This window comes from Ursus americanus, chromosome 5 (genome assembly GCF_024610735.1).
Source record: "Ursus americanus isolate L20-20 chromosome 5, mUrsAme1.1.p, whole genome shotgun sequence".
In the NCBI taxonomy this organism is placed as follows: domain Eukaryota; kingdom Metazoa; phylum Chordata; class Mammalia; order Carnivora; family Ursidae; genus Ursus; species Ursus americanus.
In genome coordinates, this window is record NC_142131.1 from 32,976,962 (window position 1) to 32,996,141 (window position 19,180).

Genomic DNA, 19,180 nt, shown 5'->3' on the forward strand with positions numbered 1-19,180 from the left:
TGCCCAGACCATGACACCATGAGGTGAGATTTGGGCTCTTTAAATAGACAAGGCGTTTCAGCAACTGTGGGTCAGGATGCCTTGCAGATATTTGCAGAATGTCTTAATAACAATTAAACATATGAAAATGAATAATAAAAAACAAAACTAAGAGTGAATCTACAGTTAGTTGGAGACAGAAATAGATGTGCAGGCTGAGAGGGACTTTTACTCTTTGGTAATAGCAGGAGTTAACAGTGAAATAAGCTTATGAGAAAGCGTGGAGTTGGATACCTATTTCCTACAGTGGTTCAGTTCCGTACAATGAGCTCTGAGCTTCAGTAATGTACATTGCCACTGTCTGGGATAGTGAAATGATTTCTTCGACAAATAAAGTAGCTTTCTGCTTCTGAATGCAACTTCTTTGCATAACAATGAGCTTACTGAACCCACCAGAAATCATTACAAGATTTTTTAACCCATTTTAAAAAATGATTGAAAACATGCAGAGAATCTGGTTTCCCGTGTTTAGACAAAGCTACATATGAACTCTTTTAAAGAATAATTGCAACATAAAGATACATTTAGCTCCATTCTCATTTAAAAGGACACCTTGCGGGGCGCCTGGGTGGCATAGCGGTTAAGCGTCTGCCTCCGGCTCAGGGCGTGATCCCGGCATTATGGGATCGAGCCCCACATCAGGCTTCTCCACTATGAGCCTGCTTCTTCCTCTCCCACTCCCCCTGCCTGTGTTCCCTCTCTCTCTGGCTGTCTCTATCTCTGTCAAATAAATAAATAAAATATTAAAAAAATAAATAAAAAATAAAAGGACACCTTGCAAGGACATGTGACTAGTTCTAGCCACTAAAATGTGAAATGTCTTCTCTGGCCAGATGCTAAATCTGCTGGCGCCATGACCTTGGACTCCTGGCTTTCAGGCTGTAAGAAACAAATGTTTGGTGTTTGTGAACCACTAAGTTTAAGGTAATTTTGTTATAGCAGCCAAAATGGACCCAGACAATGGGTGTTTGCATGGTTTCTAGCTTCCACTATTGTTTCCAGGGCTGTAGCTGACACCCTTTCAGTATCTCTTTGTGCTCAGGTGTGAGAGTTTCTTCAGGGAACATAATAAGAAGTGCAATTACTGGGTTATGGAGAATATAGATTCTCAGTACTGCTTGATATTGCCAAATGATTCTTAAAAAGGATGGGCAAGGTTATACTGAGGGCAGCTATTTTTAGAGCTTATATTTTACACTCCTGTCTTTGCCCTGGGTCCTCATGTAGACAGTGTCATGCATTTGCCTTTAGAAATCTTCTAAACTAACCACTCTTATCCTACATAGTTGTGTGTTGTGACACTTTCAAGTTTTTTTTAAAAGACATATTCACTGCAAAAAATTAAGACAATTCATAAAGTGTTAGGAACAAGGTAATAATCACCTGATATCCTAGCACTCAAATAAAACCACTATTACTATTTTGATGAATATCTTTCCAAACATTCCTGGTGCAAATGGATATGTGTGCAATGTTGCATAAATGGAATCAGGCAGGCTAGTTTATCCCCTGACTTTTCACTAAACAGTCTGTTATGAACACCTTAAGATAGTTTTCCAAATCTACAAAACTCCTTGATTTCCTCTGGCTTGGAGTCACTTTGAGGTTCGAAGATGAGAGGAAGGGAAGGGAGGAGAGAGAGCTAACAGTGGCAAAGGGCCTGATACATGTTCCATCTGATTTCCTCCTCCCAACCATCCTGGGAGGCAGGCGCTACCACCCATCCTACGGATGGGGAAATTGAGGTCATAGCAATAGAAGCAATGGACTCAGAATTCAGTAAGTTCTCCCCTGCATCCCACTGCATCTACCCCACGTGCTCACCCCTCCTCATCTCCCACGGGTCTTCCTCAGTCCTCTACAGATGCCAAGGGAGAAAGGCACTTGAAGACCCAGAAGATGGGAGGCCCACGTCTCACCACAACCTTGGTGAAGCCAACAGGGGTGAGAATATAAAAAACTTGCCTCACTGAGATAAGCAACTGCTTTCCCTCTTCCCACCTCAGGCAAGAGGGCAGCAGTGTATTCCTGAAGGCCCTCTGAAGGGCATTAATCTGGAAACACCTCAGAGGAGAGGGAAGAGGGCCATGTCTTGACTAGGTGGAAGCAGCCAGATCCTGAGAAAGGGTTCTAACCAATCGCAGGCTTGCAAGGGGTGGGAGGGTCAAGAAACACGGGGAGGCAGAGACTGGGCAGCTAGTGATTGCCAAGTCTGTGGTAAGTGCCTCTCTAAGCTGCCAGGAGTGCCTAGAAGACTGATGGTGAGGAGCTGGGGTCAGCTGTGGCTTCACATAGCCAAAGGAGCAGCGGTAAAGAGGGAAACCATGGGGGCCCAAGGACATGGCCTCCCTTCCCATACCTGCCACTGGGTAGCACCACATAAGCCCACATTTCTAGTAGGCTCCCAGGATTGGGGGACGGAACACCCTAATTTTTTGGATGCTAAATTTTGTTTTGGAGAAATAAAGGAATGTGCCATTCCTTGAATTGGATATTGTGGCCTAAAATGCAGGGCTGATGATATGGGTATGAGACCTGTACAGTCACCTAGAGCCTCATACGTAGAAGAGCCCAGCTCTGGGTTTAATGCTCTGCTGTCACCATCTTGAAACTCTTGGTAGTTTTTGAAGAAGGAGGCCCGCATTTTCGTTTTGTACTCATGTGCACATTACGTACCTGGTCCTGTGAAAATGCATGCCTGCTGCATGCTCACGTGGCAGACGTTTCCAGAATCTTCCGTATTTAGAAGAAATCCTCACTGAGAGCCAGAGCAGTTAATGAGAATGCTAACCACCGGTCAAGCCTGCTGTAAGGTTGGTTACATACATCTCTCCCTGAAAATAGAGCTAAATATAAACTTAATATGTATTATTATGACACTAAATGTGAAAACCATCGTGGTACATAGGGGGTAGCCAAGATGAAAGTGAAGATGCTGGGGGCAGAAGTGGGTGGGGGGGTGTGTTTTTTTGGGTGGGTTTTGATGGAGAAGGCTCAAAAGTGCCAGGGAGCCCTGACCAGTAACATATGTGTCTCCAGAGCCCCAGCCTGCTCCCAGGAATGAGCGCTCGCCCAGCGCTGACAGCTCCCAGGAACGCTGACAGTTTGGGGCATTTCTCCCTGCAGAGTCCCTGCTTGTGTTTTGGCCTGAAATTTGCACAGATCTTCAGAAGTTATACATCAATCTGGAGTCTTTGTATATATTTGGAACTGAAAATCTGCTTTTGAAGCTGTCAGATTGTGATGTTTATGATGTTTCTCACTTGGTTCCCAGGTTCTTGGGGCTTAAATGATTGCTTTATGGAGAGAGGATGCTTTTTTCCAAGGTTCCAAAATTTGCACTGCTCTAGTCGGAAGCTCCCAGAAGCACCCTGCAGGTGGTTAGGTGTTTGTGGGTGCTGGACAGAAATGTGCCCCGGAGATGATAGGTCTGGTGTGATGGGTTATGAGCAGGGGCTAGGAGACCCTAGGAGACCCTGGGACGCAGACTCCTTCCCGCATGCCCCCACGTGCTCACTCTCCCTCACGGCAGTGCGCGTTCTCTCTAATGGGCACAGGGCAGCGGCCTCCAGTTCTCACAGGTAGCCTTAACCACCCACCGCGGCGTGTCAGGCACCAAGTGCTCAGGGGAAGACATGTCAGTGTCTTCGCCCTAGGCTTAGGTGCTCGCGGTGTTCTGGGCACCGCTCTAAGCCTCTCTCACAGGTGATTCTGTTTAACTCTCAGAACTGCCCAATGGAGCAGGAGCTCTTATTACCTCCTTTCAACGGATAAGAAAAATGAGACACTGAGAGGCCAGAGAAATTGACGCAAGCTAGCCAGTGCTGGAGCTGGAATTCAAAGCCCGGGTGAGCCCGTCAGTGTGCCCTCACGCTCACTTACCCAGCAAATGGGGAGAAAGAGGAGGCTAATTACAACAAGGACCCCAGAGCAAAGTGTGAGCTGACACCCATGAGAGATGCGGGGTGTTCGGGCATGAGAGAGGCCAGGGGGCAGTAGCTTCATGGGGGAGATGGTGACGCCACGCAGCAGGGAAGCAGGCACCCTTAACCTCCCAGACAGTGACCATGGATGGGCTCCACCCCCGTGGTGCCCCAGCCAGGCCAGGCTTATAGGTGTGCAGTGAGTGAAGAGCACTGCCCGGTGCAGGTCACTCAGCTTGTCTTCCCGTCCAGCTCACCCAAAGGCACTGGGGCAGCCTCTACAGCAGAAGATACTATTACCTGAGAGAAAGACCAGCTTCAGTGAAAGACCTGGTCCCCCAGGAACGTGAGGGAAGCCAAGAGGAGAGCTTGCTCTGCTTTGCACCCTAGTGATGGAGCATGAGGCAGGTGGGAAGAGTCTGCTCCAGGTACTTGGAACAGCTGTCAGAGCTCAGCAGAGGAGTGGTCACATCCAATGCAAGAGTGGGAGCATATGGGTGAACCTCATGGAAATGCCAGGGAGGTAGATCAAAAACAGAATATTGGCAATTTCATTTGTTAATTCTAATCCAACCCAGCTAGGAGCTGACTGTCCACTGTGGCCAGGAGAGGGTAGGTGAACACAGTGAACAAGTTAGTTCAGGGAGCAGGGAACAGCCGGCATGGGGAGGACAGACACACTGGGTCACGGCAGAGGATAAATAGGACACTTGTGTGAGACGTTCGAGAGAGCCCTTGAACCTGGAGGAAGAAACTTGTTGTGTCTGCAGCATTGCCATGAGCAGAAGCTGAAGGTCAGTGTCCTGTGAATATCATTCAGACCCTATTCTGAGCTGGGGTGGCCCAGGAATGAGGGTTACACTCACACACAGGCAGATGTGGCCAGGCCGGCAGTGTCAGCTAAGCATCACTGCAGCCCATGGGCTGGGTGGTCAAGGGAGGCTTCTTGGAGGAGGTGAATCTTGAGCTAATCCTTCAAGGATGGGTGGGAATTAAGAACACGTACAGAGAAGGGGAGATGGTGAAAGATGGAGAGATCTAAACTTCTAAAGGTATTTTAAAATAGGGAAATTCACACAATAGTATGGAAACCATGATTCCTTTTTTTGTTAAAAACATGTATGAATAGGGGCACCTCGGTGGCTCAGTCAGTTAGGCATCCAGTTTGATTTCAGCTCAGGTCATGATCTCAGGGTCCTGGGATCGAGCCCCACATTGGGCTCCCTGCTCAGCAGGAAGTTTGCTTGTCTCTCTCTCCCTCTGGCCCTTCCCCTGCTGTTTTCTCTCTTTTTCGTTCTCTCTCAAATAAATAAATAAATCTTTAAAAAAGTATGAATATACACATCTGCATACAGGTACTTATAAATATTAAAACAATGATATATGGAAGAATATTTATTAAAATCTTAACTATGCTGTCATTATTGGGTGGTTTTTACTTCTTTTTGCTTATCTGTATTTTCTCATTGTTCTACAATAAGCATGTGTTACGTAAGGTATGGAATATAGGCTGCCCTAGGTCCTTTCAATATGTAAATGCTTCACGTAGGAAGCTGCTTCCTGGCTGTAAGTTGGAATCCTTCCAAGGTATTGCTGGATTAACAAGATTTCTACAGTTCCTGGGGTATATAACATAGTGGTTTATGAGTGTGCACTCTGTAGGTTTGATTCTATCTCCACACCTTGCTAGCTGGTGAAATAGAATAATGATAGTGCCTACCTCCTAGGCTCTTTTTGAACTCAGTGAATGTTATTACTGGCTTCTCTCTCTTCCCCCCGCCACACACACCAGACCCTTACATGAACAGACATGAAGGTGGTGTAGACCCACTAGGGCTTCTCAAAATTTAGTATGTATGTGAAGGACCAAGAGATCTTGTTTAAATGAGGGTTCTGACTCAGGAGGTCTGTTCCTAAGATTCTCCATTTCTAACAACCTCTAGGTGATGTCACGCTGCTGATCCACGGACCATGCTTTGAGACAGGAAGGTAAGGATGAGTTAATGTCTTTTTACAATGTCCAGGAACTACATGCCCTTAAATGTATTCAGATATTACCTGTCGTAAGGATTGTCTTCTCCTTTGGGCAGTACTCTGTCATTCTGTCCATCAGTAAACATAGACCCCTACTTCTGTGTGTAAGACCCTGTGCTGGGTTCTGGGAAATCAAGGTATCTGTTACAAGACAGGGCCCTGCCCTGAAGGAGCTTGCATTCAACACCTGAGCTTGAAGATCTCAGCAGTTGTGAAAAGAACTTATCCTGGGTCCTAAGTGAGGGCTCCAGACAGTGAGTGAATGAAAGCAGGATTCCAGGGTCTGTTTTAAATGCTGTAGAGAACTCAAGTCCAAATACTTACTTTGAAATGTTGAGGATTAACACATGCTCCAGATGCGGGCTTGCATGAGTAAGTCTTAACAGTTAACGTGAGTCATGTCTCTCTGTATAAATATCTGCTCCCATAGGATCTGTGAGGTTGTGGTGTATTGTTTTCATAGTTGCAAGTCCTCCCCATTCCTTGTTGAATGGAAGAACCAGGGGTTGAGATATGGAAGTCATCTGGAACATAAATACATAGGCTTGCGGCCATACCACACCATTGTATCCATTGTGTAAGGAACATGTTTGTCTCATTTGGCTGCATTTTGTGGGGCTTTCAGCTCCTGCTGTATTCCATTTGAAGATTATTATTTACTATGGAAACAGTGATGTCAAGTTGATGTGGGTGGGACTCGGGCCATGAACAAACACAAAATAGTTCATCACCCAGGGTGCAAGTTATTATTAGGCATAGGAGTTGCCAGTTCGGGCAGGCACCCCTCCATGTTTGCCGGGGAGCAGCCTGGCAGGCCATGGGGTGGCACACTTGGGAGAAAGTGTCCATTTTAATGGCACGAGTGTCTTGGAATAAAGCTGTTAACCCTGCTGCAACAGGACATGGTCTGCCCACAGGAGTAATAGGAAAGAAGAGATAAGTGATCCACTGTTGAAAGATTTTCTTGAGTGATGATCGCCCTAGGAAGCAAGAACGCTCTTTGACGTAAGGAATTTCTGTGAGGTGGGGACACTTTGGTTGGGAACTCCCGGAAAATGGGGCTTTCTGGGAGTGCTTGGGGTTGAGCAGGCCTGAGGTTGGCATGAACTGCCGTGGGAAGCCATGGGGCCAAAGAGAGCCGTAGGCCTCGCTCATGGGGACGGGGGCATAGAGAAGACTTCCCAGTAGCATCATTTTTATCATGCGCTGGCTATGTGCAGACATTATATCCCTTGGCTCTCTCAATAAGCCGTGTGTTTGACCTGAATAATAGTGTTGCTTCCGCCTCACAGATGTGGAAACTGAGCCTTAGGGAAGGCAAGAACTTGCCAAAGATCATAACAGAATGATGGAGTGAGATGAACCCATTCTGACTCCAGAACCTACTTTTTGAAACACCACTCCATGTCCTTAAAGTACAAGATGGAAGCACAACCTCAAAGTTTGCCGTGCTCTGCTCACAGGGTTCTGTTATCACTAGCTCCACAAAACACACACTCTGGTCTGGTGACAGAGCCCCCGTCCGGTCAGGGGTGGGGGTGGGGTAGCTGGAGGGTGACCAGGTTCCCTATGCTGGTCTTCCCTGGGGAAGGCAATGAAATCTTAGACTGGAGCCTGTACGAGAATACCATTGCCTCACTTTATGAAGCTCCGACCAAGGCTCCAGGCACGTGCTAAGGAACACAGAGGCCCAGACTGTTCCACTCAACAGATAAAGGGGGCAGACGTATGACGGTTTTCGGAGAAATACTCAAAGTTACTGAGCCAGTAAGGAGCCAAATCATGGGACTACGGGAGTCAGCCCTTGACTGCTCTGCTCTTCCGCATGTGGACCAGAGACCTAGTGACCGCAGGGGAGCGGGAGGGCCACCAAGGTCCTGGACTGCATGCTCGTTCATCGGGACAGTGTAGGAGGCGCCTTTCACAAGGCTGAGGGGAGATGGAGGCCGGGAGAAGCCTCAGCCAGATTTACAACTATTTAGTACTTCTTCTGGGACGTACTCTTCTCTCAGCACCCAGAACCTTCTTCTCCTTGCATGGTTTGCCCCTGAATTATTCACCTATATGCACATGTTCTAAGTGCCACTGAGTGTTTCCCTTGTGCCAAACATGGGGCCTTTTGGTGGCAGGGAGGGGTCAGTGGGGCCCTCTGACCTGAGGCCCCAGCTCGAGGGAGAAGTTTGGCAAGGAGGACGCTACATCACAAGTGCTGGTTTCACCCGCAAACTCTAGCCTCTCAGTCTTTGCGTAGAAATTGAAAAAGAAGAAAATGAAAAGAAAAAAAATTCCCAGCAGACAACATAAATGAAAAAGCTCTGTGTAGAAGCTCATGGAAAACCAGTCCTTTGCTTCTAATGATATCTGGGTCTGAGAGGGAAGGCGGCTCAGCCCGCACAGTCCGGGACCACGTCTGGACGAGCTGCGTGCCCTGGTTGGAGTGATGGAATTGAAGAAGTGCTTTGTGAACTCTGACGGGAGACTTGAGTGGGAGTTGCTGTTTTAATTACATAAAACACAAATCTTAGAAAATACCCAAGAAAGGAAGCTCAGGATCAGGGGCAGATTAGAAGTAAAATTGAGGATCGTGTAAGCCTTTCAGAAACCCCAAATTATACGATGCCTTCATTTTTGACCCTAGGCACAGATTGCTGGTTTGGGGCCCAATTTCCAGATTTCCTTTTCAGTTCTTTTTCTTTCCCTTTCTTTTCTTTTCTTTCTTTTTCTTTCACTCTCTCTCTCTCTCGTTTCTTTCTTTCTTTCTTTCTTTCTTTCTTTCTTTCTTTCGGGAAGGCATACTCATCTCTCTACTGTCCTCTGCCACGTTTTTGCTTCTCCACTCCCACCCAGGGCTGTGACTTCAGTCTGTGTTGGTTATCCCCAGTATAGCTGCAGGGGGCACCATTCACATCAAAGTCGATGTGAGTCAGACCATCGGTTCTTAAACTTGGTTGCACATTGGAGTCACTTGGGAGACTTTAAACATTATAGACATCTTGGTCCCTCCTCTAGAGAGTCTGATTTAATTGGTTTGAGATGCAGTCTGGGCATTGGGATTTTTCAGGCTGTTCAGGTGGCTTTAATAGGCAGCCATGTTTGAGAACCACTGAATTAGACTATGCTGTGAATGGTGTCCACTGGGGGAATGTGTGGTGTACAATGTCTTAGCCCTTCAAATTGGCCCTGCCCGTACACATATGTCATCTTCAATGACCTGAACTTGCTAGTAGGAGAGATCACAGACTAAGTATATACTTCTCTGCCTTTTGAGTCACAGTTTCCCTTGGGTTGGGATTGAGGTTGAAGAGAGTATAGGTACTGACCTCTGAGCCTTTGAAGGCTCTCTTATACTTCCTGCATCCTTCTGAAGGGTGAGGGAGAGGCAGGGGTCTAATCCTGCTGAAAATGGGGAGTTTGTCAAACCCGGTTTTGGAGGCTGCATAACTCTGGTGCTCTGCCCAGGGTAAGCATGCTGTTTTGATCTCCTGACTGAGTGATTTAGGCGCTCAGAAGAATCTGGCTTATTTCCCCTGGTGCCTAGGTTGTAAATCAGCCACTGTTAGCAGCTGCATTTTACTCTCTCAGGCCACAAGGGAACTGTAGTAGTTTTTACTGAATTAGCAACTTAATTGCACTAAATATAGCTCTAATGCCTCAAAGAAGTTATGGCAGCTCCCAAAGGTGTCTGGCTTCCTATACTCTCCCCCTTTCTCCCCACCCCAAACTCAGGGAACAAGTTAAATGCTGCACAATTCAAGTTATTGAATCCCAGCTTCTGGAATGAATGCAGTTTGTTTTGAATATGTCAGTATCATTTAATCCTGCTATGTGAACTTAATGTCACTGTTTCCCTAACAACTAATGTCCTTCAAATGTGAAGATGGGGGACACTGAAAATCCCACAAAAACCCAGAGAAATGAGACAAATATGTAACACAGCAAGTTCTTGGTGTCATGGTTCAGTCAAAAGCTTGCCTGTTTTACAAGTTAGATGCTCTGTAATTTATTGATGCTTCCTGCTGATGCAAACATCTGTCGTTCTAAAATTACAAGGCAAGCTTCTTTGGCTGAAACCTTGCATCTCGCATGTGTATTTAGACTTGGCACTTCAAAGTTAATATTTTTGGTTCAGCAGAGGGATTCCAAACAAATATTTTCTGAAAAGTTCCACATTCTTGAGCAGATAGTTGAATCTAGACTGAGTGAGAGAGAGAGGACCAAGTGTGGAAGAGGCTTCTAGTCCCTCCCCAGCATCCATTCTACTCTCCTCCCTTTGCAAAAGAACAGCAGTAACAAAAACCAACTCTGTTTCCCAGAATGCTTTGGCAGCTTGTTGAAGCCACAGGACCAAACTCTGGTCGGTGAGGCAGAAGTGGAAGTATAACATGGAGCTTCCAGGAGGGCTTTCTTTAAGAGAATAGAATCAGGTGTGAGGTGTGTTCTTTTTCTTTTCTTTTTCTCCTTCCTTCTACCTTCTAGAATGGGGGCATAATGCTAAGCTTCCACAGTCACCTTGGACATGAGATGGCTTGGAAGAGGAAAGCAAGGTGCCGAATAAAAATGGCAGGAAGATAGGCATCGAGGCCACCAATGATAGGAATCAGCCTACCTACGTCTGGGCTTTTTATAGGGAAGAGAGAAACTTCTCCTGTTTGAGTTAATGTTATTTGGGGTCTTTAGTGCTATGAAAACAAATCTAATTCCAAGTGATGGATTATGGTAGGGGAAAATTAATAGAAAAATCATTTCTCCAATGTATGTAAGCACGTTTTGGCCTCTTTGTCCACCTGCTAGAGTGAACAGCATTATTTGAGAAAACGTACATAACAATTTCTTGTGCTCAGCAAGGTTAAGCAACCTGCCTAAAGTCACTTAGCTAATAAGCGGCATCCCACCTGGGCTTATACTTGAGCCTGCTTTCCCTGTCAGGGAAGCATATGCCTTACTAATCACAACTCTGCAGACGTTGTCGTTCTTGATCAACAGTGTCATCGTGTTTAATCGCCAGCAGGCTGCGCAGTGATCAGGTCTGGCCTGAGCCCACCCCAAACCCAAGCAGCCTGAGAGAAACCTGGTTACTCTGGAGATGCTGCCCCTTCTGGAATCTGCAAGCCTTCATGAGTAAGCTTTTGTACATCTCTCCTTCACCCAGTCCTCACCTAGGATGTTCCCAGTAAATGGTAATAGACTTTGTGTTACAGGAGGGAGAAGACTGCTCTAAGCTTCCACAGAAAGTTACCTTTGCTTAGAAGATTTTAGTAACAGGTGGTTCCATGGACAAGGTTTGTTGGCCCTCTGCAACTGTATGTTCAAATCAGGCCAGTTACTATATTGATAGTGTAGCCTGAGAAAGCATTCAGTAACTGACGTGGCTAGTCATGGAAATGAGATTTGTCAATACATCAACTGCTTCTCTCTATATACTGAGAATAGTCTATTCTCTTACCGTGGGGCCCACAGCAGAGCCATGAGGTGGCTCCCTCCATGGACCACGAGGGCTCTGAGGGTATGTATACCCAGTGCCTGGCTCTCTGCCTGCCAATAGCATGAGCCTCCTGAAAGTTTGTTAATTAAAGAGTTGAACGAGTTTCTGAGTGCCTGAATGCTAACCCTGAATAATGTTTTCTCAGTGTTGTACCTTGATACCATGGTTGGCATGGGAGTGAAACCCAATCTTAAAAATACATAAGAAATAGTTATATAATCTATGTAAAGATAGACCCTTTGTGGCTAATCTTAACACACTGTCACACTTAAAGGAAACAGGTTTCTCTAAATGTAACAGAAAAATCAAAATAATGGTGGCTTAAACAAGATTTAAAACTTTTCTTCTCTTTCATTTAAAAGAAGTCTGGAGTAGACAATCAGGCAACATCACAGTCATTGAGGACTCAACCTTTTCTGTCTTTCTGCTGCATCTGTGTAACAAGTAGCTTCTATTCTCAAGGTCATCTCATGGTCCGAGCTGGCTGCTGGGTGTTCTGTGACTACATATAAGTTGTAGTATTTCAGAATGAGGAAAAGCAGAAAGTCAAAAAAGGAATTCCCCTAGCTATCTGTTTTCCAAGGAGTCTTTCTGAAAGCCCCGTTCCCAAACTTCTTCTTATATCCAGTTGGCCAGAATTGAATTACATGTTCAAACTTAGCTGCAAAGGAGGCTGGAAAATGTAGTGTTTTAAGTCGGCTCATTGCCACTCCTTCTTCTCTGCCCCTAATCATATAGGCTAGCCATTCTCAACACTTCAGCTTTTGGAAGTCATTTATTCCCTTGAAATATATTGAGGAACCCAAAGAATTTTTTTATGTGGTATCTATTAGTACTTACCATATTAGAAATGAAAACCAAAAAAGATTAAATATTTATTTGTTTATTCATTAAAAAATTACATTATCTATATCAAATCATCACATTGTACAGTTTAAAATCTTATAATTTTACTTGTCAGTTATACCTCAATAAAGCTGAAAAAAATTAAAATAGCTCCAGGACCTTCAAAAAAATTAAAACATAAAAATAAAAATTACAGGGGCACCTGGGTGACTCAGTCGGTTAAGCTTTCGGCTCTGATCATCATCTCAGTAGGGAGTCTGCTTCTCCCTCTCCCCCTCCCCCTCCCCCTGCTCCTTTTCTCTCTCTCTCTCTCACTCTCTCTCTCTATCAAACAAATAGGTAAAATCTTTAAAAAAATAAAATAAAATAAAAATTATAGGGGCACCTGGCTGGCTCAGTTGGAAGAGCATGCAACTCTTGATTCATCTTAGAATCATGAGTTCAAGCCCCATGTTGGGTGTGGAGATTGCTTAAAACAAACAAACTTAAAAAAAAAAATAGAAAAAGTAAAAAATAAATAAAAATTACAATTATATGCAGTTTACGTTTTAAATAACATATTTTTTCCAACGTAGAAAAAAAAGGTGTGAAGAGTGGTATTTCTTTCCAATTTTGCAAATTTTAAAAAAATATCTAACTTAACAGAGGACAGCCAGATTCTCATATCTCCTTCTCCATTGAATCTGTTGCAATGTGTTGTTTTGGTTGAGCTATATGAAGAGAACCTGGTTTTGCACAGATGTGTAAGTTGGAAAATATAGAAGTATTTTTAAAACTTTGGAGATAACCATAGGTATTATTCTTTGATATTACACCAAAACTCACATGGCAGTTTCTTAAAGGCTAGTTGCAATGTGAAATCTGAAATCATATCAATGAATATTGTGTACTCCGTTACATGAAAACCCATGGGTTCATGTAGTATGTTGAACGCGTGTTGTACATGCACATGATTTTGTGATATCATCTAGTGCACATGTGGAAAATATTCATTCAGTGAGTTATTCAGACCTTTCAAATGTTGACATATCTCATTATATAATATTTTTTTAAATCACATTTTTAAATACCACTTTGATCTTACAACTAAAGTCCACTTTTGGAGAAGTTGTCAAGCTCATGATGACAAATAAAAGTTTTTCAGAAATTCTCATTTTCACTTGAAAGGTTGAATGTTATTGTGGGCCACAAACACTGTCAGTTACTTCCCTTGAAGTGACAAACTCACTTTGTTCAGGTTTGAGAAGATGTCTGCCAAATACGCAAATCGAAGTAGCTGTGGTGCCTCCTGCCACAGGCTTTCGAGAACCACAGAGTAAGCCGGGAGGTGGGTCAGGGGGTCAGCTGAGCAGGGGACCAGAAAGGTGACCCCCGAAGGTGAGTCTGAATGAGAGGCAGACACACTCTAGTCTGAACCTGTTCTCTTTGGAGCTTTGTAGACAGAGCTTTTTGTTTTCCCTTCGTAGTCTATTTGCCTTCTGAGAAATTCCAAACATGTTTTCGTGGCTCCTGCTCAGACTGTTGAGGGATCAGGGCGTCCTTCCTGGCTGAAGTGGGATCAGGCTGGCCCCAGAGGCCCAGAAGGAAGCTGGATAGCGGGAGGGCCCCAGAGGGAAAGGGGGGGGTGGCTGCTGCAGGCACTCACGTCCTTGCACACCCATCCAGAGAGGGGAGAGGAGGAAATGGTGCGCAGTTAATCCCGTAGCTCCTTCCGATGAGGAATCAGGTAACTTAGGTTACTCTCCGTTTCACCCCCGAAGGTACAGAGGTAAGTGAATTGCTGCTGTGGTGAGCAGTTTTTCAAGGTGTGAAGGTGGAGGCTGGGTTGAGAAAATGATCAAAGAAAGAGCCTGTGGTATCTGACTCATGACGCCCTCCGTGGGCTGCTGCGCCGCTGACATTGGTCGGTGTTTACCTAACATTGAACAGTAGCCCGCAGAGGACTTCAGCAACAACACGGATGTGTGTGCACACACAGGGTGAGCGAGGCTTCTCTCCCCCGAGCCCTTGTGTGTGTGTGTCCATGTAAAAGTGTTGTTCATTTACAAGGTACTCGTGTCCACATGTCTGTATACAACCGTATTTGCATCTATGTGTCTTGTGTGTTTATCCGTGGGATATATAAGCAGCGGTGACAATGAACATTATTTACCTCAGGACTCAAGAAGATGATGTTAACAATAAAACACGTGGAGAGAGATCATTTCTTTCTCTTCTTCCTCTATTCTAAAAATAATTTTATGAACAGGTAGTAAATTTACATGGTAAAAAAAAATTTATTAATTAGCATGGACTAAAGTGAAAAATGAGTCTCCCATCCCCTGCGTCAGAAATGATTACCAGTTCTTACGTATTCATCAAAACATATATATTAAAAAAGTGTATACACACACATATTCCTTTTTTAAATTTATTTCTTTAAGCTAATAAATGTGAGGATTCCAGCAGGAAGATCGCTAACTTCTTACATAAGCTTCATTTTCAGCCCCTTGTGTATCAGCAGAGTCCAGCACACATAGTTGTGTCTATGATTTACACAAGTGTAAGTTTTGTGCCGGAGGACAAATTCTTTGTTTCAGAAGAAAGCTTCTGGAACCCAGAAAACTGATCTCCTTCCCAGTTCATCTGGTTATTAATCTTCTTAAAAGCTCAAGACAAATAAAATTCCTGTATCTGAGACCTTTGTGGTATCCCAGAGGCAGGTGAGAATCATTCCCATGGAGTTGTCTTCACTTTCTGATTTGTCATCAATTCTTAAGAGCAATCCAGGAAAGGTTTATTTAGCATAGCTCTCTGCTGATTTTACAACCAACTGCTGACTGCTTGGGACATAAAACTCTTGATGATTTACAGGTAGTAAATGGGCAAGAAATCCATAAATCACATTCTATAGGAGGGTATAGGTGAACACACACGCACACACACACTTATACTTAACCACCTTAAAAGGAAGAGTTGTAGGCATGTCCAGAAAATATATTCATTTTTAATTTGGGGAGAATTGGGAACTCATTGGCGAGAGGTCCACAATCAATAACGTCTGTGAATTAAATTGTACCAGGTAATATTTTAATGTTCAGTAAGAGGCTTTGCCCATTATTTACTTATTTATTTATTTTGAGGATTTATTTATTTATTTTAGAGAGAGAGAGAGGGTGAGCGGGGGGAGGGGAAGAGGAGGAGAGAGAGAGAGAGAATCTCAAGCAGACTCCCTGCTGAAAGTGGAGCCCAACTTGGGGCTCCATCCCAGGACCCTGAGCTCATGATCTGAACCAAAATCAAGAGTTGGAGGCTTAACCAGCTGAGCCACCCAGGTGCCCCTGCTTATTAATTCTTAAAGAGGAGACTCTGGTTCCCACTTCTGAAATGTTCAAAGGAGTTTTTATGATCTCTAGAGGAAAGAACTCTTTTTTCTACCAAGTCAAAAATGCTAAAGGTTGTCAGAGTTTTCAGATACTCTTGAAACTATTCTGCAACAGATATTTCTCAACTAAACACGCACTTAAAGATCTCCTTTTGTTTTCATGTATATATTTCTTCTAGGCCCATGTTTAGGAAAGTCTCTAGTAATGTGCTAAAATCAGAAAAAATAAGTTTCTAATTCCAGGGAAGTCCTGGAGTTTCAGGGAACTGACAGAGAAGGAGATACAAAGTGAAAAATCTTGAAAAACATTTTTGCTTGGAAAGTGAAATTTAATAATAACAATGAATAATGAATGTATAATTAATAATTTGCCAACTGTCTGCCTCCCAAAATATAGTATAATATAACTAGAAATTTAGTATGCATTTAGCAAAAAGTGAATATCATTTGGATCCTGACTCAAGCAAAATGAAGAGGTAAAAATAAAATAGAGAAAACTGGGGTAAATAGAACACTGACTAGATATTTGATAATATTAAGTATAAATTTTTTTAGACATAATAACAGTGTGATTTTTTTTGAGTCTTTATCTTTTAAAGATACGCAATGAAATATTTTAGGATGACATGATTTGCTTTTTAAAAATCCAGTTGGACGATACAAATATCAAATCATTATATGGAACAATTGAAACTAACAAAATGTTGTATGTCAATTATATCTCCATTTAAAAAAAGAAAAAAGAGATTTAAAAAAATAAAAAGATGAAAAACCCTGAAAAAAATAATAAAAATCCAGTTGGGGGATTGTGGGCAGGGGTATAAATGAAACAGGATTGGCCATGAGTTGAGGTTGGTGATGGCCACACAGTGTTTGATGTACTATTATCTCTAGGATTTGAGATTTTTCATGTTGTAGAAAACACCAGAACAGCTAAGTTGCACTGGAGTGGTCCTGAATCACCTATCTGATAGATAATTTCTTTATTTCCGCTTTGTTGTTCAACAGGAGCCGGGTGCTGGTTGTGCAGAGGGGTTTGCATGAGGCCGAGTGGTGTGAGTTGCAGTCAGCAGACAGTGCCCTGGTGACCTTGACAGGCAGGGACACTACTGAGAACCAGACAGGAAGTTCTCTTTGTTGGTAAGAAGTCTACCCCACGGTTCCTATGAGGAGCTTCTGTTTGGGGGAGCAACACCAGCCATGGGGGGGGGGTGTGGGGCTTCAGCCATCCCTGCTCCAGGGATCCAGCAGCGAACAAGGCCAATGAGGCGCCCCAGAGGTCAGAAGCTGAAAACAGACACCCACAGCCAGCTCTTCACAAACGAGAGCTTTATTTTTATGCTGTACCCCTACCTTCTGCCAAATAAGTGGGGGAGAACACTGAAAGGGCTGATTATGTAGTCGAGAGCCACTGAGTGCAAGTGAAGCTTAGACTCGTGTCTGGCACAGTGGAGCGAAGGGAGAAGGACCGTGGTCTCCGGGAAGCACCCCACCTCTGCAAAACACCTCCCAGAGTTCTGCAGGAGGATGTGAACGCAGCAGACCCACACTGCTCAGGGGATCTGTCCCTCTGTTGGCCCAAGGGCAGAAAGAAGACGTCCTAAGAGCTTTGTGAAAATGTCTTCCCCTTGGTGGCCGGGCCTCACCTCTCAGGCCTCGATAATCCCTGTCCTGCCCTGTCAAGATCCTCAGCTGTCATCCCTCTCTCCAGCCAAAAGGCCCAGCCCCAGTCAGCTCCTGGGAGATGTTTCCAGACAACATTACATTCTTAAGAAGCCCGTCTCCTTTGATTAATAAGACCTTCTAGCTTGCTTTTGAATTCTATATAGACGGTGGGAACATGCCCGCACACAGCACCCCACTGAAGGCTGAGGGTGCTGGAGAAGGATGTTCCCTGGTGGTATGGTCACTTACGTCTGAGCTTTGCCAGCGAGGTCAGTATTACCCCTATGTGACTCTAGGTCTTGCCCACAATCAGATCACAGCTCCCTCCTCATTAAAGGCCTTTCAGTGGCTTTCCAGTTGCTCTGCAGACACAGCCTAAATTGTTCAACAAGGCTGACCAGGCCCCTCGGGTTCTGGCCTGGGCACTGAAATTTTGAGCATGTGACCAAAGCTGGGACCACTTCCCCCACTGGTAATCTCAGGGTGGATAGCACAGCCAGGACCAGACAGACTCTAATTCACTATCCCCAGGTCAGTCCTCTGTTCATCCCTGATAAGACACTGAGAGAAAGAATGATAAAAGGCAAATTTCTGGTTGACAATCTGGAAACTTGGCCAGGAGTGTGTCCTTGCTGGTCAGAGACCAAGGAAAAATCTGGTGTTGGAATCCACAAGCCATGAAGTGGGCTTCCCATCATGCTGGTGCCTGCAACCCCCGGATAAAGATGGAGAGCATGGTGTCTAGAAGCCAGAGAGCAAGGGGATGGGAGTCTCGGGTAGCAGAAGGTGGCTCTGTTTGAGCGCGGCCGCAGTGGGGTGGTACGGTTTACACAGCCCGCAAGGCACCCCCTGATGCTAGGAGGGGTTGCCAGCCATCTCCCTCCTTCTCTTTGACTGGGTACCAGCTACTGTTCCTTCAGCTCCCAGCACAGTCCTCAGAGGTCAAGAGACACCAGTCGCATGGCTACCCAGTGTGAACAGTGCTCCCTGGGGTTATGCAAGTCAAGGGCCTTGACTTCACTTCCTCAAGCAAGCCCCCATGACCCTCCTGACCAGTCCAAATCCCTCCTGAAGCTACAGGACCCTTCATGGATGTCAGAGGGTATCTGATCAAATCTGTCTCCCTGCCTCCCCCAGACTAGAAGCTCTGTGAGGGCAGAGCAGAAGCTCTGCTCTTCTGTGGTTGGTTGTTTCACTGTTATATACCCATGTGATGGCCCATGTCTGGCCACAGAGTGGATACCCCATAACTAAATGCTGAATGAATGAACACATACCCCTCCCACCCCCCGACTATTGCAGGCCAGCCACCCACCTTGAGCTCTCGAAGCTCTGATGCACAGTTTGGGAGGCATCAATTATCTCTGTGTTAGCCCTTTTTCTCCCTTGGAACAGGGACAGTTGGTGCTGAATCATTCTGCAGTCCAGAGCTAAAGACTCCCCAAGGCCACTTCCCTGCATGTGGGACTCCTGGCATCCCTGGGAGAAATTCTTCCTGCCCTGCTGCCACATGTGGACACCCTCTCCTAACATATTTTTCCAGTTTGAGCTTCCCTCAATGCTTATCATAACCCAAATCCAGGAATCTAAAGTTGTGGGGAGAGTGAGGATGAGCAGGGAAAGGGGTCAGGGAGGCAGGCACGCAGGGCATCGTTGCCAGTGGGCATGGTGCTGGTGAGGCTCGGCTGTGTCTCTGTCACCACACTTCCTCCCCAGAACTGCTGGCCCTCAGCCAGGAATCCAATATTTCATGAATATTGCTTCTGTAAACAGAATCCTATTTTTCCATCACCTTCTATCATCACACATCAAAATGAATTCTCTTAT

The 19,180-nt window shown here is 44.9% G+C and overlaps 1 long non-coding RNA gene across 1 annotated transcript in view; it reads left to right on the top strand.

The window, feature by feature from the left end:
• The window catches only part of LOC123800188 (uncharacterized), a 39,726-nt gene extending 20,559 nt beyond the window's left edge, over positions 1 to 19,167 (top strand). Inside the window, exons 4-6 of the long non-coding RNA XR_006781857.2 lie at positions 5,906 to 5,951; positions 10,980 to 11,114; positions 16,697 to 19,167. This is a non-coding gene — a long non-coding RNA (uncharacterized LOC123800188). The remainder of the gene's footprint in view (positions 1 to 5,905; positions 5,952 to 10,979; positions 11,115 to 16,696) is intronic.
• The last annotated feature ends 13 nt before the right edge of the window (positions 19,168 to 19,180 follow it).